Genomic DNA, 20,377 nt, shown 5'->3' with positions numbered 1-20,377 from the left:
GCCCAGTGGTGAAGACTCTGTCTACCAATGCAGGAGATGCAGATTCATTCCCTGAGTTGGAAAGATTCCTTTCCAACATTCCTTGGAGATGGAAATGGCAACACATTCCAGTATTCTTGTTTGGGAAATCCCATGGACAGAGGAGCCTGGAGAGCTACAGTCCATGGGGTCACAAAAGAGTCAGACATGAATTAGCGACTAAACATCAAATAGTTGATTTATAATGTTGTACTAATTTCTGCTGTACAGCAAGGTGACTTAGTTATACACACATATACATTCTTTTTCATATTCTCTTACATTATGGTTTATACCAGGAGATGGGATATATTTTCTGTGCTGTACAGCAAGACCTTGTTGTTTATCCACTCTGAATGTGATAGTTTGCGTCTACCAACCCCAGACTCCTAGTTCATCCCTCTCCCTCCCCACCCCTTGGCAACTACAAGTTTGTTCTTTATCTTTACATGTATTTTTAGTTTGTTATTTTTTAGAGAAGGAGACTATTACTGGTGTTTTTATTGGAAGTACATTTGAGATGCCCCCTAATTACACCTACAGTACCCTTTATTGTAACAAAATCTCTTATTTCCCTAAGGAGTATTAGAAAATGTTAGTGGAAATGGAGGGAAACTGTCTAATGCTTGTGTGTGAAAGAAAGGCAGATCCTCTTTTGCTAAAGCCCCATTTGCCCTAGTTCTTAAATAGAATTCAGTCAAGGTAGCTTTCTTCTCTCTCTTTTTTTCTTTTTTCTTCTCTAGCTGCAAAGGCAAAAGCAAGTTCCTGCTGATGAAAGGTATGAGAAGGTCAGCCCTGAGGTTGGAAACTTGTGGCTAAGAGAAGGATCTGGAGGCTTGTAGCTCCCAGCTCAGCACCTCCAAGCTTCTCAAGTCTCCAGGAGAATTTAGCCACCTTCCCCTTCCCCAGTCCCCCAGTCCCCAGTTCTCTTGTACTCTGCAAGAATCCCCCACTTAGGAGCGCCATAGGCTCTGCAGTCAAGCTGCTTGCTTGGGGTGTGGCTCTAGCACTAACCAGCTGTGTGACCTAGGGAAGATTGCTTAACTTCTCCGACCCAAGGTTCTCTCCTGTAAAATAACCAGGGCCCCAGATAAAAGTACCAAAAGAAAGAAAATATAGCTCCAGCCTTCAGCTTTTCACAGCCTAAAACAAGTATCTCTAATTGCACATGGTAATAGAAATGTGGACAGAGGGCTGCCAGAGCAGAGAGCACAGGGTTGGAGAGACAGGATGCCTGCACAGAAGGGGAAACTTGTAAGCCACGTCTTCAACGCAAAAAAAAAAAAAAAAAAAAAATTTTTACCAGCAGAGAAATGAGTAGAGTTGTTCAGAAATGAAAGGGTAAGGTTTGTGTAGGGAATAAGAATAGTTCAGACTGACTGAAGGACTGGACGTGTTAGGCAGGAGAAATAATAGGAGTTATCCTCGGAGTCATCTCGAAGGATATGCTAAGAGGTTCACATTTGAACCTAAGAGCATCTGGGATCTGTCAAAGGATTTAAGCAAGCAAGCGAAATGGTCAAGTCTGTTTATGTGAAGGACGGATTGGAAAAGGTAGAATTATCCCCAAGTAATCTTGCAGAGACTGAGGCAGAGGGAATAGATAGGAAGAGTTGTAATCAAGACACATTTTGGAGAACAAATGAAATGGCTTAGTGACCCATGTACTAAGCCCTAAGAGTGGCAGTAAGGATGGAGCAAAAGTTCATGGGGCCAGATGAGGATCGTAGTGCTTATCTCCAAATAAGGTTAAAAGCACCCAGTGTCCCGGGATTATCTGTGGAGCAGATCTCCATCCAGAGTAGAGTAAAAATAATGTTTTTTTTTCTTTATGATTGTTCATTCCACTGAGCATGTTGGTTTAATTCACTAAGGGTCATGTTTCCCTTTAGAGGGCATCTTTACTAGAGAATCTCATCCTCCCATCTCCCCTAAACTGTGTGAATTCTTAGTTTTGATGGAATGTTTGGGATGACAAAGATGCTTACAATGCTGGGTGAATTCTTAATTATTTCCAATGCATCTTAATGTTTTTTTTTTTTTTTTTTCCTTCAAAAGCCAGCGAAATGCCTTGTAACAGTCAGAGTCATCACACAATGCCCAAGCTTCTAAAGACACTCTCCTGTTCCCGAGTGAGACTTTTTCTTTAAAGAAGAACAAATTTTCATCTTGTTCCTTTTTTTCTATTAAGAATTGATGGATCTCTAAAATGTCTTAGAAGAATAGATTGTTTTACCTTCAACTTAAATACAAAAGTCTTTTCTGTAGCCCTTTAACTTTTGAAATTCTCCTTGTGTTCACCAAGGACAGTCCTTGACTAGACATGCTCCCTGGGAAAATAGGACTTATTAAAAAAAACTCATGTGTAAGTCTTAAAGAATTTATTAGGGCAGCAAGCTGAGAAAGAATAAGAAGTCTCATCAAGACTTCAGTACCCAAAATTCTTGTGCTTGGTGCACCAAGGCTGGAATTCACCTCCTCTTTTCTGTGTCTCCTTTTAAAGTTCTTGTGTTCCTAAGATGCTGAATTAGGCAGCTTTAGTCAGGAACCCTCACCGTTTCTGACCTCCTCAGTTCAGTTCAGTTCAGTCGCTCAGTCATATATGACTCTTTGCAACCCTGTGAATCACAGCACGCCAGGCCTCTCTGTCCATCACCAACTCCCGGAGTTCACTCAAACTCATGTCCATGGAGTCAGTGATGCCATCCAGCCATCTCATCCTCTGTCGTCCCCTTCTCCTCCTGCCCCCGATCCCTCCCAGCATCAGAGTCTTTTCCAATGAATCAACTCTTTGCATGAGGTCCCTCTAGATCTTCCCCTCAGAGACAGTCGCACACTCCACCAAGTCCTATCTCCTTAATCACAATTTTGATAACATGGTTGCCTTGTTCCAAAACTTGATTATCTCCTCTTGCCTACCAGTTGATGTCTGAGATCAGGGAGCTGCAGGACATCAGGGCTAGGAAAGACTACATTGTTAACCACTCCATTCCTCTCTAAAGCAGAGAAATCTGCTGAACAGATAGTAAATTCTCCCCCTTCAGAGACAAACAGACCATGATTTTGGATTGTGATAGAGGAGAATATTCTAAATCTTCCTATGTCTTCCCCTTGTTGGCCCTGGTTCTAAACCTTGGAACCGTGAAGAGTGAGTTTAGTCCCTCTTTTGTATGCTGCTGCTGCTGCTAAGTCGCTTCAGTCATGTCCGACTCTGTGCGACCCCATAGACGGCAGCCCACCAGGCTCCGCCGTCCCTGGGATTCTCCAGGCAAGAACACTGGAGTGGGTTGCCATTTCCTTCTCCAGTGCGTGAAAGTGAAAAATGAAAGTGAAGTCTCTCAGTCGTGTCCAACTCTTCATGACCCCATGGACTGCAGCCTACCAGCTCCTCCATCCATGGGATTTTCCAGGCATGAGTACTGGAATGGGGTGCTCTTTTGTTTGACTCCACTTCAAATCTGTGCTGACAAGAGTCTTGTCTTTCTCAAACCTTTTCCTGAAAATGTAATACCTCCTCATTGTTCTTCATGTAATACTGATCCCGTCCGTCTCATGGTAGTTGCTCTTCTCACCATCTTTCAGGTGATCATACATCTCTAAACTGCAGGTGTCCAGAACAGAATTCAGGTTTCAGGTGTGTTGTGGCTGATGTATAACCTCCCTCCCTAGACTGTACCTCTACTGATGTAGGCTAAAGCAAAATTGGGCTTCCCAGGTGGTGGTAGTGGTAAAGAACCTGCCTGCCAATGCAGGAGACTAAAGAGACGTGGGTTCAGTACCAGGGTTGGGAAGATCCTCTGGAAGAGGGTAGGGCAATCCACTCCAGTATTCTGGAAAATCCCATGGACAGAGAAGCTTGGCAGGCTACAGTCCTTGGGGTTGCAAGAGTTGGACGTGACTTAGTGACTAAATCACCTTGATGGGAACTTGCTGGACTTCCCTAGTGACTCAGCAGTAAAGAATCCACCGGCAATGCAGGAGACACAGCAGATGTGGGTTCGATCCCTGGATGGGAAAATCCTCTGGAGGAGGGCATGGCAATCACTCCAGTATTCTTGCCTGGAGAATCCCATGGAAGAAAAGCCTGACAAGTTACAGTCCAGAGGGTCATAAAGAGTCAGACACGACCGAAGCAACTCAGCACGCATGTACACATGCAAACTTGTCAGCCAACCCCTAGATTATACTCTTAGAAGCCTCTAAGGGGAAACCCCAGTCATGTGGGGCGGTCAGGAACCACACCATCCCTTCGCCAGTGGAACCAATCCTCTGAGTCCTCACCAGTGCACCAGTCCAGACGGGAATCCCAGACTCAGTCACATTGCAGGGTAAGCATGAGGATATGTAAGCAAGCAACGGAGGCTTCCTTCCAGCTTGAGCAACTGTGAGCCATATAGCATCATGTGATATGAACATATCATAGCAGCCATCCTGACTCATGGACTAACTTCTCCTTTTGCCTTCATGATTCGAAGGGAGTTACATGAGAAGGTGATGGTATTTTGGTATAGGATAACAACATAGAGAAGGATAAAATTGGACAGACTAGATATTTTTGGAGGGAGAAATAACATGACTTGCAGATGTGGGAGGGTGAGAGGAGAGGAGGAATACAAAATCTAATGACTACCAGATTTGGTGAGCTGCTCGGAGGATGTGTTTACCAAACTGAAATGGAAAAGATGGGTGGGATGGCTGGGAGCAGGAGAGGGAGATCAGTTCCAGTTTTGAAATATCAAGATTGAGATGCCTATTAGATGATTAACTAGACACCTAAAGAAGGCACTTGGATGTATGAGTTTATAATGCAGGAAGAGGTGGGGATGGAGACATAAATGTTGGAGTCATCCATGTACACATGTGGCATTTTAAACCAGGGAAGCAGACAAAATCAGAAAAGATAGTGATTTCAATGTTTTTGATCAGCTGTAAAGTGATCTAATGTATATGTGATGTTATTATCCTATGTATTCCTAACTGAGCATATCATTTAGTCAGAGTAATACTTTCTAATGTAGGGCCAGTCCTGTGGAATTAGATCTAGAATTGTTTGAGGGAATGATTCAAAAAAGGAAAAGGACTGGGCTGATGGCAGTCCTCTCCCAGGGCCCTGTGAGGGCTGCTGGCTTCTCTCGTCCCCCAGCACCAGCTCAGAGAGCGTCATCCTCCAGGAACACTTCCAGTGCAATTAATCATGTTAATATCTATAAATAAAGTGCAATCAACAGTTACTTTAACAGTGCATGCTAATTATTGGTAGGATCTGTCACTGAAAAAGGATGTTTTTGCCAATTTTGTCACGTCTGGGTCAAGTATCAGGAATACGGAGGGAGTTTCTGAGAAAACTGAATGACCAAATCATTGCAAGCTTTCATTTACAGGTGGGCCAGGTTTGGGCCATCAGTGTGATTGTTACAGTGAAAATTAATGACCCTTGAGAGAAATGTTGCAACTGGAATTTCCTCTCTACCTGATAAATAATTATTTCACCCTGCTTTATCTCACAAGTGGTTTTTGTTTTTGTGAGAGACTCTGTAAGAACAGGATTTCTCAGTGAGTCAGTAGTGCTAGGAGATACAGGGTGGGTGGTAACCAGATGTCCCATAGCTTAGTGGCTTCCTGGAAATTTGACCCAAGGTCTTGAGGAAGCTAGGCTACGGGGACTGCAGCAGATATCCAAGAACTCTTGCACCTCTTCATGTGTGCATTGGTTCAAGAAATACTAAGCTACTCGTAAGTGTCTGCCACTAGGAAAGATGGAGAAGTCAGACTCCCTCTAGAAGAGAGCAGAGACCAGTGAGAATAAGAAGCATACATCAAATGTAGTAATATTAGTCATCTCTTATTTACTGCAGATGCAGACTGTAAATGCTGGGGAGGGTGTGGAGAAAAGGGAACACTCTTACACTGTTGGTGGGAATGCAAACTAGTACAGCCACTATGGAGAACAGTGTGAAGATTCCTTAAAAAACTGGAAATAGAACTGCCTTATGACCCAGAAATCCCACTGCTGGGCATACACACCAAGGAAACCAGAATTTAAAGAGACACGTGTACCCCAGTGTTCATCGCAGCACTGTTTATAATAGCCAGGACATGGAAGCAACCTAGATGTCCATCAGCAGATGAATGGATAAGAAAGCAGTGGTACATATACACAATGGAGTATTACTCAGCCATTAAAAAGAATACACTTGAATCAGTTCTAATGAGGTAGATGAAACTGGAGCCTATTATACAGAGTGAAGTAAGCCAGAAAGAAAAGCACCAATACAGTATACTAACGCATATATATGGAATTTAGAAAGATGGTAACCATAACCCTGTATGCGAGACAGCAAAAGAGACACACATGTATAGAAGAGTCTTTTGGACTCTGTGGGAGAGGGATAGGGTGGGACAATTTGGGGGAATGGCACTGAAACATGTATAATATCATATAAATAACAAATCGCCAGTCCAGGTTCGATACAGGATGCTTGGGGCTGGTGCACTGGGATGACTCAGAGGGATGGTATGGGGAGGGAGGTGGGACAGGGGTTCAGGATGGGGAACATGTGTATACCCGTGGCGGATTCATGTTGATGTGTGGCAGAACCAATACAATATTGTAAAGTAAAAAAAAAAAACTTAAAAAAAAAAAAACACTAGACCTTAGATTGGAGAAGGAAATGGCAACCCACTCCAGTATTCTTTCTTGCCTGGACAATCCCCTAGACAGAGGAGCCTGGCAGGTTACAGTCTACTGGGTCACAAGAGTCGGACACGACTGAGCGACTAAGCACATACACAGGGCTTAGATGGTAAAGAATCTGCCTGCAATGTGGGAGACCTGGGTTCCATCCCTGGGTTGGGAAGATTGCCTGGGGAAGGGCGTGGCAACCCACTCCAGTATTCTTGCCTGGAGAATCCCCATGGACAGAGAAGCCTGGCCGGCTACAGTCCATGGACTCACAAAGTCGGACATGACTGAGCAACCAGGCACAGCACAGCACTAGTTTCCAAATGAAGAAACTAAGAGCAGAGAACTGATAAACTGAGAAATTATGTAGTTTATCTGAGGTTGCATAATAAAGAATCACTAAGACTTCACCCTGTTGTTCCACACGTCCAGACTTCAGGACTTTTAAATAAGAAGTCCTCTTTATGTTTATTTGTTTCAAAGTATGCCTCCATATTTTTTAATGCTCTATTTTATTTTTTAATTTTAGATTTCTATCAAATTTTGTTATGAAAGTTGAAGATTTAGCTCATAAGTTCACTACACAAACACAGCTCCTCCAACTTCTCAAAATAGTAATATTATAAATTTGTTGAGATAGTTATTGCTATCTGTATCATTATCATGTAAACTTAATTTATAGCTGAACCATATACTGTGATTATGTTCTTTGTTCCACCCAGGAGTTGGTCATTTGTATTTCTAGACTGGCTCTTACCCCTGATCTTCATACTCGTATTTAATTGGCTCCCTGACCTTCCCATTTGGATCGCACATTTAATGCATACAGAACTGAGTTCTTGGTCTTTACCATAGCCTTCCCTGGTGGTTCAGAGGGTCAAGAATCTTCCTGCAATGCAAGAGACCCGGGTTCCATCCCTGAGTTTGGAAGTTCCCCTGGAGAAGGGAATGAACATCCATTCCAGTATTCGTGCCTGGAGAATTCCATGGACAGAGGAGCCTGGTGGGATACAATCAATGGGGTCACGAAGAGTCAGGCACAACTAAGTGACTAACACTTTCACTTTCCCATAGCCCAGTGCCTTCTCCCTCTCCATTTAGAAATGCAAGTTATATCAATTCCACCTTCTCATTAACTCAGATCAAAAGTACTGGAATCATCCTTGACTACTCTCTATCATTTATTCTATTAGAAAACTCTGTTGTTTCATCTTCAAAATTTGATGATCTCTCTCCACTGTTTTCTGTAGACCAATCCACATCACCTCTCACCAGGTTTGTTACAGTCATCTCCTAACTACTGGCCCTGCTGCTGCCCTTGTCCCCTCAGACTCATCTCAACACGGAAGCCTGAGTGATCACATTAAAATAAAATCACATTATGCTGTTCCTCGGCTTTAATCTTTTAATGACTTCCATTCCCACTTAGAGCAAAGTTCTTATGACAAGCTGCATGATTCGGTCCCTCACAACCTCTGTGACCACACCATTTTTTCCTCCCTTCTCTTCTTACTATCTCCTTTCTCTTCTGCACACACAGCAGGTACACTCCCACCTCATAGCATCTGTACTTGCTCCTTGATCCGTGTGCGGTTCCCCCCAGTTAGCTGCATTACAGCTTTCCAACCTCATTTCTAAAGGTTTTCATTCAAAAAGGAACTCTATTATGAAGCCTTCCCTACTTAACATTTTATTTAACTCTCTTCAATACTATTTAAGCCTTCTTCTGGACTTTTTTCTTCTCTGCATTGTATTATACGTGTGTGTATTATATGTATATTTATATGTGTGTGTGTATATATACATGTACATGTATGTCTGTATATAGTTGGTTTTGCTCATTGTCAGGCTTTACACATAAGAAATATAAGACTCATGATGGCAAATGGCTTTTGCCTATTTGGTTCCCTGATGGATTCCTAGTAGCCTGAAGAGTGGTGGTGGTGGTGGTGGTTTAGTCACTAAGTCGTGTCTGACTCTCTGTAGCCCTGCCAGGCTTCTCTGTCTATGGGATTTCTCAGGCAAGAATACTAAAATGGGTTGCTATTTCCTTCTCCGGGGGATCTTCCCAACCCAGGAATTGAATCTGCGTCTCCTGGATTGCAGGTGAATTCTTTACCACTGAGCCATCAGAGAAGTGAAGTTGCTCAGTCGTGTCCGACTCATTGCGACCACATGGGCTGTATCCTACCAGGCTCTTCTGTCCATGGGATTTTCCAGGCAATAGTACTGGGATTGCCATTTCCTTCTCCAGGGGATCTTCCCAAACCAGGGATCGAACGTGGGTCTCCCACATTGTAGACAGACACTTTACCATCTGAGCCACCAGGGAAGTCCTGAACCATCAAAGAAGCCTACCCTGAAGAGTACCTGACAAATAATTGTATCCCATAAATGTTTTTTGAATGAAGAACAAGCAAATGAATTATCTTGATTTTATTTGCTGTGTGGGCTGTGTGTGTTCACATGCCTGTCACTAGCTTGTTCCAAACTCTGTCAGATGTTTAAGTTTCTTAATAAGTACATTAAGTTTTATTTCTTTCTGAGGAGGACAGCGTTTGAGGGCAAAGAGCAAGGAGTAAGTGGAGAGGCAAATGAAGAGAACTGGCACATAAGACAAATGTCCATACAGGCATGAGTCAGTTTCTGAGCTCTCTATATAGCTCCATGGGTTTATTTGCCCCGCACAAATGCTCCACTAGCCCAGTAGCATTCTAGGTAAGTTTTCCTATCAGGTAGACTGCTGCTGCTGCTGCTGCTGCTAAGTCGCTTCAGTCATGTCCGACTCTGTGCGACCCCATAGATGGCAGCCCACCAGGCTCCACCATCCCTGGGATTCTCCAGGCAAGAACACTGGAGTGGGTTGCCATTTCCTCCTCCAATGCATGAAAGTGAAAAGTGAAAGTGAAGTCGCTCAGTCGTGTCCGACTCTTAGCGACCCCATGGATTGCAGCCTAACAGGCTCCTCTGTCCATGGGATTTTCCAAGCAAGAGTACTGGAGTGGGGTGCCATTGCCTTCTCCGATCAGGTAGACTAGGATCTCCCAATTTGTTCTTCTTCAAGAGAATCTTGACTGCTTAGCACTTTGCTTGTCCAGGTTAAATTTAGAATCAGTCTGTCAAATTGTAATTTGATTGGAATTACATTTAGCCTGTAGATCAGTTTGGAGAATATGTAATATTGAGTTCTTCCAATCTCTGGACATAGTATATCTCTTCATTTATTTAAACCTTCCTTAACTTTACTCAATAATGCTTTACCTTTTTTCTATAAAGAAATAGTGTACAGTTTTAGGTAAATTTATTCCAGGGTTTTGATTTTTCTGATGCTGTTTTAAGTAAAGGTGGTTTTTTTTTTTTTTCTTCTATTTTTTAACCTTTTTTTCAGGTACATAAAAATTAAATCCATTTTTATTTACTTATAGCCGTCAATCCACCAGTCATCAATAAGCATGCTTATTAATTGTAATAATCTATGTATAGCTTTAAATTTTTTTTTTTTTTTTTTTTGCCATGCCACATGGCTTGTGGGATCTCAGTTCCTTGGCTAGGGATCAAATCCAGGCCCTTGGCAGCAAAAGCACACTAGACCGCCAGGGCATTCCCCCAGGATTTATTTCTTTATACAGGAGAAATAAATGACAGAATGAATTCTTCATGTCAAAACTTTATACCATTTATTTCTTTTCCATACCTTATTTCCCTAGCTAAGGCCTGAAGTACAGTATAGAATATAAGCAGTAAAGTGTCTTATTTCTTATGTTAATTGGGTAGCTTTTCACATTTCACCAGTAAGTACATCAGTGCTGTAGCCTTGCTTTTAGAGGCCCACCATCAGACAAACACATTCCTCTTCTATATCTGGTTTGTTAAAAACTTTTACCATAAATAGATGCTTGACTTTTATCATATTTTTCTACATTCACTTAGATAATTATGTGATTTTCCTCTTTATTACTTTACTATGAACAATCGTATTTTTAAAACGCCGTGTGTAAATTAACCTTATAAACGAGGTAAAACACAAGGAAGTGAAGTGCTGTCGTTTCATGTTTTTCTTCATTCAGTTTTCTCGTATTTTGTTTAATTTTTTAAAAATCTCACTTCAAAAAATTTGTACATTGTGTCTAATTTTTATCATTTATAAAAGTGTAAAGGTGGATATAAAGGTGTTTACAAAATAATTTTATTATCTGTTTCGTGTGTTTAGTAAAGATCCATAGTGGTGTTGCATTTCAGCCATGACATGATTATTTTTGCCTTTCTCCCCTACCCTCTTTTTTACCTATTTTAACAAAGGTTAACAGTTTTTATTTAGCCTTTTCAAAGCTAACTTTTGGCTTCGTTGATTTTCTTTAAATATACTGTTTTTATGTCATTAATTTCTGCTTTTAAATTTATTATTTCCTTTCTTCTACTTAGTTTGGGTTTAATTTGTTGTTCTTTTTCCAAGTTCTTTAGATAGATACTTTGATTATTTTGTTCCATACTACAGTTTTTAAATCTAAAAATTTTCCATTAATTTGATACTTAAACATTTGTGTGGGGAAAATCCTCCAGTTCTCTTCCTGTGTGTTTCTTTTACTCTCATACGACTACCACACTCACACCTCTGACACCAAACATGTTGGGGTTTTTCTTATATATTTCACAGGCAATTCTGAACCAGCTGGGTGTCTTACAATCTAACTCAATTTGACACTGTCTACCTGATTAAGGACTCAGTCCCATGAGACTTACCTGGCTTCAAATGCCAGTCACAAGTAGCAAGTGCCCAGAATATCCACAACTTCTGTCCCACTTGGCTACAGTCAGACAGTCCCATGACCTCGTCCTTGGATTCCATTATTTGCTAGAACAGCTCACAGAACTCAGGGAAACATTTACTTGCTTTACCAGTCTATTAAAAGATGTGATAAAGAATACAGTTGAAGAGAGATACATTGGGTGAGGTCTGGGAAGGTCCTGAGCACAGCAGCTTCTGACTGCATGGATCTGGGGGATGTGTCACCTTCCTGATATATGGATGTCTTCATCAACCTGGAAGATCTTTGAAACCAATACTTTAAATAATTTATGGGGGCTTTCTAATGTAGGCATGGTCAATTATCAGCTTCATTTCCAGCCCTCTCCCGTATCTGGAGAATGGGTGGGGGGTGGTACTGAAAATTTTGAGTTTCTAATCATGGCTTAGTCTTTTTGGTGACCAGTTCCCATCCAGAAGCCATCAGGGAACCTACCCACAGTTGCCTCACTCAAACAGAAGATGCCCCTAGTGTTCTTAGTGCTCTTATCACTTGGGGATTTACAAGAGTTTTAGGAAGCCTGTGTCACGAGCAGGGATGAGGACCGTAAGTGCAATATATTTCTAATTTTCATTGTGGTTTTTACTTGGAACCATGGTTATTTGGAAGTGTATTTCTTAGTTTCTAAACATATAGAAACACTCTATCTTTTTATTATAGAGTTCTAGCTTAATTCCATTATGATCAGCCCTTATCCTATCTAATATCTCTGCCAGTCCCTGCTGTTAACCTAACTTCCTTCCAGAATGTCTTCTGTGTCATCAACTGTTGATCTCTGGATGAGAATGTGTGATGATTAGGTACACAAGCGATGGACCACAACCACTTCTCCCCTTTTCAGTACAGGAAGATATGTGTGAAAAGGCAAGCTGAAAGGAGGGTACTGTGTATGTATAGTAAAGGATTGGCTCAACAAGCTTGGGGTACCTAAACCCTGCACATTCTACAGAAGGGACTAGACCTTGACTGAAAGAGTGGGTTGTCATGCCCTCCTCCAGGGATTCCCACCCCAGGGATTGAACCCAGGTCTCCTACATTGCAGACAGATTTTTTAACCATCCGAGCCACCAGGGAAGCCCATAATTTATGATGGTTACTTGTTTTTGTTCATTTAAGGGCTCTAGGCCACACTGATCCCCCTCTGATGAAGGGAGTAAAGACTGAGCAGCTAAGATTAGTCATGTGGGTACTCCTTACCTCCCGCAGTAAGAACATTGGGCATCATGGTTTAGGTGAGCTTTCCTCATTGGTGATACTTAGTATGTTTTGTCACACATCACTGTGGGGAGTACCAAGTGCTGTATGTGTGACTCCATTGGAAAAGAGTAACTGGAAACTAATGCCTGATTTCTCTCGGACTCCACCCCATGTAATATTTTTTTTTCTTTGCTGATTTAAATCTGTGTCCTTTTATTGTAAGAAACCATATGAACATGACTTAGCAACTAAACTACTACCACCACCATGAGTATAATAGCCTTTCTGGGTCTTTCTAATGAATCATCAGACGTGAGGGTGGTCTTGCGGACCCCCTGTACGTGTGTGTGTGTGCAGAGTCACTACAGTGGTGTCCAGCTCTTTGTGACCCTATGGACTGTAGCCCACCAGGGTCTTCTGTCCGTGGGATTCTCCAGTCAGGAATACTGGAATGGGTTGCCATGCCCTCCTCCGGAGAGGAATTTCCTGACTCAGGGATCAAACCTGTCTTTTCTGTCTTCTGCACTGGCTTGCTTGCTAAATCACTCCAGTCATGTCCGACTCTTTGTGACCCCATGAGCTGTAGCCTGGCAGTCTCCTCTGTTCAAGGGGTTCTCCAGGCAAGAATGAGGTGGGTTCTTCACCACTGGCACCACCTGGGAAACCCAGTACAGTGGTGCTTAAAAATGATTGAGACTGGGATATCAAAACTCTGTTGATAATGATTCCATGCCTAACTTTATAACCTACTATACAACCAAAGTTCATTAATTTTGGCAATGTTAATATCATACAAGTAGCATTAAAGAATAATTATTCAAAATATCCAGTTATATATATATCAGATGAAAATATGAGGTTGCCCCCACTTCTTCATGAGGATCTTCACAAAATGACAAGCAGTAAAAGATTTTTGCTTTGACCCTTCAGTTATAAATACAGACAATTAAGGATGTCCTAGAATCTGAGGAAAACCAACATCATGAAAGAGAAGGTCCAAGGTAAACAAATAGATAACTGGTCACTGGAGAAAAAGAGATTAAAGCAAGAGAAAAAAATTCCAATTAACATCAATCACTGAGGACCAAGCAAAATCAGTGAAAACAAGATATCTCAATACCTTTTGGGGAAATTACAGAAGATACAAGTACAAAGTAAAAGTACAAAGAAACAATCTTAAAACCTCCTTGGGGAAGGGCAGGGGAATCTACAAAAGAATCGCATCAAACACCCTAGCTAGAACATGAAGTACTAGAAGGTATTGTGACAAAGTAGAAGATTCTAAGATAAAATAATTTTAACCTAAATTCTGTGCCCAACTAACTTTCTTTTAAGAATTAGAGCACAGTAAAGATTACTCTAACTACCTGTGAACCCTCACTGGAAAAAAAGTACTCAAGGACGCACACAAGCAAAATGTACCTTAAAATGGGAGGTGATAATGGGTTTTATGAAACTGCAGTGAGCATTGAAAGAAATATGTTAACCATAGTTTAAATGTTTGCTAATACTCTGACTGTGAAACAATGGAATGGGAATAAACCATATTTTGAAAGACAATGTCATAATAAATTCCAAGGGGAAGAAGATTTAGATACAAAATTAACAAGCTTGACTTAATAAAAATATAGAAATAAGTCCCTTGTGAATAGAGGATAGGCATTATTTTTAGATACATTTGAGCACAAATGCATGGGATAGGATAGGATAATTTTTAAGTGGTTGAAACCATCAAGGCATTCTCTGAACTCAAGACAATAAAACTAGAAGACAAAAATATAGTCCTCTGTAAAATCTGTCTTTTCAGAATTTTAAAATTTCCATTAATTTATGTACAGCAAAATTAATCAATTTTAAGTGTGCAAGTTTGTCACATATATATAGTCACATAACCACTACCATTCGTTCAAAATAATTTTTAATGTCTCTTATGACTTTTTTCTTTGACCTGTAGATAATTTAGAAAAGTATTGTTTAATTTTCAAAAATTTAGAGATTTTTTAGATATCTATGGTTGAATTCTACTTTAATTTTATTATTGTTAAAGAATATACTTTGTGTGATTTCATTCATTTTGAATTTAATGAGAATTTTTTAATGACCCAGAATCTGATTCATCTTGCTGAATGTTTATATTTGAAAAGAATGGGCATTTTGATCATTTGATGGAGTATTAATAGGTAAAGTAAGTATCAATTACGTCAGGTTAGTCAATAATATTGTTCAAGTCTTTTATATCCTTAACTTCTTTTTTGCTTGTTTGTTCAATGAATTACTGATAGAATAGTCTTGGACTCTCTAATTCTACTTGTGTGTTTACCTATGTCTCCTCTTAATTCTATCTCATTTGTTTAATATATTTTGAAGTTCTGTTATTAGAAGCATATGTTTTTAAGATTACGTCTTCTTGATGATTTTAGCCTTTGTCAGTGAAATATCACCTTCCTCCCTGGTAATATTCCTTGGTCTGGAATCTTGATATTAATATAACCACTCTAGCTTTCTTTCGGAGAAGGCAATGGCACCCCACTCCAGTACTCTTGCTTGGAAAATCCCATGGATGGAGGAGCCTGGTAGGCTGCAGTCCATGGGGTCACTAAGAGTCGGACACGACTGAGCAACTTCACTTTCACCTTTCACTTTCATGCATTGGAGAAGGAAATGGCAGCCCACTCCAGTGTTCTTGCCTGGAGAATCCCAGGGACGGCGGAGCCTGGCAGGCTGCCGTCTCTGGGGTCACACAGAGTCGGACACGACTGAAGCGACTTAGCAGCAGCAGCAGCTTTCTTTAGATTATTGTTTACATGGCCTAATTTTTTTCATCCTTTAAACCTGTCTTTGTCTTGATATTTTAAGTGGGTTTCCTGTAGACCCACTTAGTGGGTATATAGTTGGGTCTTAGTGTAGTGTATATAGCTGGGTCTTGCTTTACCGTCCGATCAGAAAATTTATATCTTTTTAATTGAAGTTATCAGGTATATACATTTAATGTAATTATCAATATGGTAGTGTTTAAGTCTGTCTTTTCTGTTTGTTCCACCTGTACTTTCATTCCTTTTTTCTGTGCCTTTTTTTGAATTGAGCATTTAGAAGTGTGTTATTTAGTTTCCAAATATTTAGAGATTTCCCAGATATCTTTTTGTTACTGATTTCTAATTCATTTCCATTGCAGCCAGAGAATATACTTTGAATCTTCTCAAGTTTAGTTGAGACTTGTTTTATGGGCTATAATATGATCTTTCTTGTTCAGTGTTCTGGGTTCACCTGAAAAGATGTGTATTCTGTTGCTGTTTGGTGTTTCTTTAATGCCACTCATTAGGCCAAGTGAGTTGATAGTGCTGTTCAGGCGTTCAAATCTCTGACTGTAATTTGTTTATCCTCCCAGTTCTACAAGTTTTTGCTTCAGATAATGAAATGACCCTCTTTTTCCTGATAATATTCATTGCTCTTACATATACTTTGTCTGATATTAACTTAACCACTCCAGATTTATTTTTATTAGTTTAAGTGTGGCATATTGTTTTTATTCTTTTACTTTTAATGTACATATACCTGTATATTTAAATTATATTTCTTGTAGAGAGCATAATATGGGTCTTGCTGTTTACTAAATTAGATAATCTTTGCCTTTTATTTGGATGCTTAGATCTTTACATTTACGTGATTATTGAAAGTATTTTGTTTAAATTTACCATCTTACTATTTGTTTTCCATTTCTATCATTTATATCTCTACCAGTCTTATTCCCTTTTCCTTTTTTTCTGCTGTCTTTTGGATTAACTTAATATTTTTAAAGCATGTATCTTATCCCTTTTGTTGGCTTATTAACTGCTGCTGCTGCTGCTAAGTCGCTTCAGTCATGTCCAACTCTGTGCGACCCCGTAGACGGCAGCCCACCAGGCTCCCCCGTCCCTGGGATTCTCCAGGCAAGAACAGTGGAGTGGGTTGCCATTTCCTTCTCCAATGCATGAAAGTGAGAAGTGAAAGTGAAGTCGCTCAGTCGTGTCCAACTCCTAGCGATCCCATGGCCTGCAGCCCACCAGGCTCCTCCATCATGGGATTTTCCAGGCAAGAGTACTAGAGTGGAGTGCCATTGCCTTCTCCAGCTTATTAACTAATTTATAGGTAATAAATTATGTGATTTTAGTCATTTCTTTTGGGTTTATGGTATATGTTTTTAATATACAGTGCCTAACCTAAAGTGATAGTACACTACTTATCTTCAGTACAAGAACCTTACAGCAATGCTAGTTTCATATCTTTCCAGTGAATAACCCCAAGAAAATTAAAATTTCTCTTTCTCAATATTAATTTTTTTAGTCCCAGAGAAGACTCTGAATCTCCCTGTGTGGGTACATACTCATCCCTGAACAGAGGACAGTAGACAGGGGCATGAATACTTTGGACTGAATTCCTGCAGCAGCCCTTGTAGAACTTTATGAAACTGGGAAGGATTTCACAGAAGAACCCAAGGATAGGAATACAAAAGTGTGCTAGCTAGACAAAAACTAGAACTGTCCCAGACCACTACAGGTAAACACCACAGAAAGAGTTTACAGGTTTGGCAGGTATAGAATTCACACACATTTGCTATCAGTTCCCTATATATCTTGCAACAACACTGACCTTGGCCACACAAAGCAGAAGCAAATGAAGCATTTCTTTGCATGACATTTTCCTTCCCCTTGTACCCCTCCAGGGCATTTAGCCACCAGTGACACCTCTGCATATCTGATTTCTGTCAAGCTGGAAAAGAAGCCAAACACTCCATACTCTTTTGTATTTGACTTTTATCAGCATTCTGGAAAAATTTTTACTAACAATATAAGTACTTGTGTGTAAGGCAGTGTTCCTCAACCTCGGCACTACTGACGTTTTGGACCAAATAATTCATTGTAGTGAGGGGCTCCCCTGTGCATTGTGGGATGTTTAGCAGCATCCCTGGACTCTACCTACTAGATGTCAGTAACGCCTGCCTCCCCAGTTGTAACAGTTACAAATTTATCCAGATAACACCAAATGTGCCCGGAGGGAGCAAAATTGCTTCTGGTTGAGAACCACTGATTTAAAGGGAATGTTTATACACATCAGGAGCCATAGATTCTTAACCCCAAGTTAGTATGGGCTGATGGGGAAAAAGCAGAGTTAGCATTAGGTTCCATAGCCCGCAAACTGGTCACTTCTCAAGGGACCACATCTGTTGTCACCATGGCAAAAACAGCTTCCGGCACCTGGAAGAGAGCAATGCCCAACAACCACAACAGATGTTAAAAGAGAAGCAGATGGATGGATGAATGGATGAAGGACAAAAAGAAAAATGTGCGTGATTATTCAGTGTTGCTCTGGGGAAGGGAGTGACTTAGGTGGTATGTATGTAAGAAAAGGAGATATTTTACTATTATACTTAAAAACATTTGTACTTGAATTTTATCACTCTTACTTTCATAGTTTTGATAATTTTAAATGATGTATTTTTAAAGCACTTGGAAGTCAAATCAAGCCTTTTCTCCCTAATAAATCTTTAATTTGCCTAGGTTTTTCTTTTAAGTACAGAAGTGGACTTTAGCCCTGGTTCACATTCTGAATATACAACCAAATCTGAAGCATATTTTTTTTCTTTTAACTCATGAGCAAACAGCAATATAATGTAAATATTTGTGAATGAAAGAGGTTTATGTTGGAGGAAAATGTACTTAACACAAAAGTAACAACACAGTACATTCAATTGTGTGCCTTGGCCTTGAGGGTGGAGACTGGAGTAGATACATCGTCACATCTCCAGCCCTACAGAGCTTGTGCAGTGAGGGCCCTCAGAAATCGTATGCTGAAAAAAATGATGCTAGAGCTTCATACACGTGGCTTTGGTTGCTCCTGTTTTACTTTGTTCAGACCAAGATTATTAGGGCAGGATGAGAGGAGAGCAGGCTTGAGCCCTCTGAGAAGAGTCCTCTGAGAAGAACAGATGTCTGGGCCTTTCTGCTTAAGGCAGACAGAAGAGGTCCAAGGGCAAGGGAATAGGCCAGGGAGTGTAAAGAGAAAAAGGTAATTTATGGGGACAGTTGTTGCTCCTCTTTTTCCTCTGCTACTAGCCAGAAACTGGATCAAACCCTTCAGTGACAGCAGACCTTCCTTCTGCAGTCGAAACCCCCAGCAACACAAAACTGTCTAGCCCCAGCCCATGTGACTCCCCAGTCCTGTAGAACTGTCATCTCTTCCCTCACCTCCACCCCAGAGGTGAGGCCCAACTACCTAGGTCTCTTGATATCAGGGCTTTAGGAGCCAGAAGAGCCTGGCATGCTTTCGAGGGGAGGTCATTTATTTACACAAAGCAGGCAGAGCTCAGGGATACAGAGCAATCCATCTGCCTTAGCGACCAGACAGGCTCCCTTCACCTCATCCTCCTGCAGAAGCAGTCAAGGAAGGAGGATGGGTGAGGTGACCTTCCAGAGCTGAATCTGTGCTTCTAAAAATAGAAGCATCCTTGGAGAATCAAGGAGGGGAGGAGAGGCTATGGATGTTGAGGGCAAAAACCGGAGACCCCAGAGCATTATCATTATGAAGCTATATTAATTAGACCCAGACACCCAGCTTGATAACCTCAGGTATCGCAAAAGTTGAAACGAACTGGCTTTTTTCTTTTTTCCCCCATTTCTGGTTGTATTTTCCCTGGGCTAAAAAGGAGAAAGAGAATGGTGTCTTCTGACCTATTTGATTGGCTGCACATTGCCCGAGATGTTTTCCCCAGCAGAGGAAAGTGGGGCTTCTTAGAGACACACCAAGGGAAAGCAAAAGCTTAAGCAAAGTGGGAGCCAAGCAGCCAGCAACTGGGGGCTGTGGGACCTGGATCCCCTCCTATGTCTGCCTGTCTGGAGATTGCATAGGGCTGGGCAGGTGTCCAAGTGTGTCCAGGGCTGGGGATGTGTGGGCTCAGGGCTGCTGCTCTGCAGGGTCCTTGTCTAGAGAACTGTAGGTACTAGTGTTTGCAGGCCTCAGTGAAGTCACATCCTGGGTCTGCACAGGTTGTGAGTGACCAGGTTGTGTGCAGGGTTCTTGTGGGTAGAGGGGGGTGTGTGTGTGTGTGTGTGTGCACACACTCGCATGTACGTGTGCATGCACTCATGTGTCGGGATGGAGAGTGTTAGCAGGAGTGTATGGAAGTATTGCAGCAAACTTGGTGGGGCCCATGTAGGGAAGAGTGAGGGATTGTCGGGGAGGGATGCATATGGATGGTGACTATCTGTGTGCCTGTATGAGGTTTGCGGGAAAAACTGCGGGCAAAGCTATGTAGGAAACCAGGGATGAGGAGTCTCCAAGGGGCTGTATGGAGACCCATTTGAGAGCATGCACGAGGCTGCGGAGGGTATATAAGAGCATGTCTGGGATGCCTGTGAGGCAGACAGCACTGCTGGGTACTCTGTGTAGCTTTGTCCCAGGGGCTGTGTGGACTATGGTGGGGATATGAGTGAAATCTCATGGGGGTCTCCATGGGGATAGTTAGGCTGTGGGGGCTTCTGTTCTCTGTGCAGGGCTGCAGGTAATGAGACAGAAGGGACAGAACCCAGACGGTCTGCAGTTCTGCCATCTAAAGATGAGTGTGTTTCCTTAGGGAGGGGGCTCCGGAGGTAGGAACATTTCTTCTTCTTGTGATTGACTATGTGAAGGGAAAAGACATGAG

The 20,377-nt window shown here is 41.4% G+C and overlaps 1 protein-coding gene across 11 annotated transcripts in view; it reads left to right on the top strand.

The window, feature by feature from the left end:
* The window catches only part of SYT9 (synaptotagmin 9), a 208,754-nt gene that overhangs the window by 132,300 nt on the left and 56,077 nt on the right, over positions 1 to 20,377 (top strand). The window lies entirely within an intron of this gene.

This window comes from Bos grunniens, chromosome 15 (genome assembly GCF_055505025.1).
Source record: "Bos grunniens cultivar Pamir isolate PY7600 chromosome 15, Bosgru_T2T1.0, whole genome shotgun sequence".
In the NCBI taxonomy this organism is placed as follows: Eukaryota; Metazoa; Chordata; class Mammalia; order Artiodactyla; family Bovidae; genus Bos; species Bos grunniens.
The sequence above is the reverse complement of the archived record's forward strand: the minus strand, read 5'-3'. Positions and strand labels throughout refer to the sequence as shown.